The sequence below is a fragment of the Arachis ipaensis genome, chromosome B06 (assembly GCF_000816755.2).
Source record: "Arachis ipaensis cultivar K30076 chromosome B06, Araip1.1, whole genome shotgun sequence".
Classification (NCBI taxonomy): domain Eukaryota; kingdom Viridiplantae; phylum Streptophyta; class Magnoliopsida; order Fabales; family Fabaceae; genus Arachis; species Arachis ipaensis.
Genome location: NC_029790.2, coordinates 113,229,028 through 113,231,794, shown reverse-complemented (window position 1 = coordinate 113,231,794; position 2,767 = coordinate 113,229,028). Strand labels below are relative to the sequence as shown.

Sequence of the window (2,767 nt, the reverse complement as noted above, 5' to 3'; positions counted from 1 at the left end):
CCGGAAATGGCGCCAATGTTCTGAGGGTTACCTGAAACTGTAGGTCGACCTCGGACGAGATCTTCTGTACCGGTCTAAGATGATGTGTCCAGCTGGTAGGTGGCGGTCGGAGTCGTCGTGTCCGACTTGTTGGACTGTCTGCACTGCTGATTCTTAGTCGCCGGAGGGTGGGGGTACCTGCAAGAGACTCCGATGCCTAAGTTAGCATGGGTATTAAACAGGTTTTATGTAGAATCAGAGTATGAGTTATACCTGGGTGTTCTAGTGTATTTATAGTAGCGTGGGCTGACCTTTCTGATAAGATAAGTTAGTTATCCTATCTTATCTTATCTTATCTTGAGCGAGGTCAGGTTATCTTCAAGGGAACCGCCTTTATCTCTGTGGGCTGGGATTGCCTTTGGATTCTGGATCGTGTTCCTCTATTTGGGCCCTTCTATTGGGCTTTGCTGTCGATTTGGTCGAGTTCTTCGTAAAGAAGTCGGTCCGCTTGACCTGAACAGGTCGGTCGCTTTGCTACTGAACATCCCGGTTCGGATAGCTCGACCCTGTGTATGAACACAACCCAGGTTCCAAACTCTCCGAATCTCCTTTGTATGATTTAGTGAACTTTTGGCTAAAAATAAATTATTTTACTATTTATAAATTTTAAAAGAGATGAGAATAAAAAAAATTACTCTTGATTTATATAATTTAATACTTTGAGTATTGTATTTTTTTATTTGTAATTTGGTCTCACTACTAGAAAATTAGTTATTACAGACGGATCTTTTCGACGAATTTTATCCCACGGAAATATAGACGGAATTTCAGAGGAATTTTTTGTCAGAAAACAAAAAAATGAATTAGCATAAATTACAGACGAAAAAAAGAATCCGTCGATAATTCAGTCAGAAAAATTAATTTCTTTTCATGGAAAATGATTACAGACGGAAAATCTGTCTGTAATTAAAGAGACAGGACGCTACATTTTATTAAATTATATTCCGTCTGTAATTTAAAATTTTCCATCGAAAATATTAAAATAAAGTTCAGCGTTACTAACTCCTCATTTCACATATTCTTCCCCGCGCCTCCACACCCTCCCCTCCAAATGCTCTATCGGCGGCGCTTCTCAGCCTTGCACCGCCGTCGCACTTTTCGCCGCCGTCGCACTTTTCGCCGCCGCCGCACCTTTCCCCGCCGCCACACCGAACCTCCGTTGCACTGAACTTTCATTGCCCCGTCACACCCCTTCCCGGATCTTCTATGTGTGTTGCTCACGTCGTTCCCTTTCGAACCCTAATGTGCATTTCTCCACCACCGTCTTCGTCGCCTTCATCTACCTTCGCGATTTTATAAAACTACAGCACTAACCATAACCAGTGGCGTCCGCTGAGCAGCCCTTGAAGAAGCGAAAGCACAACACTCTCCCGGAATCCCCACTGTCACACCACCGCCGCTAGCACTACCGCCACAATCTCCTCAAACCCTAGCTCGTCCGCCTACTCCTCCTCCTCCGCCTCTGTCACAGGATGAAGTCATCACCAAGCAGAGGAACAAAGATGAGGTTCGAACCATGTTTGAGAGTTACCGTTGCATCAAGCTCTTCTTGTCAAAGAAGGAAGGTGATTTCATCCATGACCTTGATCAGAGCTTCTTCGCTCTCGTAAATGCTTCCAGAGGTAAACACTACTAAACAACACTTCATAGTTCATTCTCTATCTTTTTGGAGGGTATAAATTTGAAATCAAGGTTAATGAATTTGAGTTTGTTTATACCATTCAGACCCTAATGTACCATTCTTCTCTTCCTCAGAATATAGCGTTTTCTCATATCTTTCTAATTCAGTATTACTTGCATCACCATTTGCAGGTCTGTGAACTGGACTTGATATTCAACTTCCATAAGGTTTGTCCCCACAACTCCATGTCATGATTTATATGTTAATAAACAAATAAATTGTAATAATAATTAGTTATTTTCATTGATTCTTCAAGGTGGCCACCCTGAACAAAAAAAGCTATGTTTCCCTAATTCCCTTAATCAAATACTATTTTGTGTTTTTAATGCTTGGTTCATTTGCCATAACTAAATTTTTCTCAACTATTAATAATGTTAATGTCTTGCTTCACGATGCAAAACTAGAAAGAACAAGTTGCTAACATAAACCTTAATCACGCTAACACGATGATCTTCACGGTTAACAAATGGATGCAGTTTTTCAGTGGAATAGAGAATTAGAGGAATAACAAAGTACTTCCAAGTCTGCAATGATAAAAAGGTAGGTCATTCATATTCTTTTGTTCTTTGACTTTATTTGATAATGTTTTGAATACTAATTCAAATGAAAATCAAGACCTGACACTAGAGCTTGTGAAACTAAAAATGAAGCTAAAAGAGATCGAGAATTCCACACTGATCAAATCAGGAATTAGCAGCCCTATGGTAAGTGCCTTGCCTTCTATGCATTGAGGCTCTTTATGATTTCCAAAGCATTTTGGTACCTACTTCCTCTGGCTTGGGCATGGACAGGGACTGCAGTAACTGGGGTTAGTTCAACATGCATATTTTACTTAATCAAAAATTCTTCTCACTCCTATCCCTAAGAAACTCATCTACACTTAACATCTTTGTAATGCTCTTTTTTGCTGTTTCTTTATTATAGGCCATGACTGTCCTCACAAATCATTTTCAAAGAACAAATTGGTTGAGGACATTGTTGGAACTCTAGTTTCTTTGCCATTAATTTTTCCATATGAGCCATGGCGATTTAAGCATGACAGATACC

At 40.2% G+C, this 2,767-nt stretch overlaps 1 long non-coding RNA gene across 1 annotated transcript; it reads left to right on the top strand.

Annotated features, from left to right (window-relative positions):
* LOC110264127 lies at positions 1,048-2,219 on the top strand. Its single transcript, XR_002349858.1, has 3 exons — positions 1,048-1,661; positions 1,852-1,887; positions 2,197-2,219. It is a non-coding gene; the product is annotated as an uncharacterized LOC110264127 (long non-coding RNA).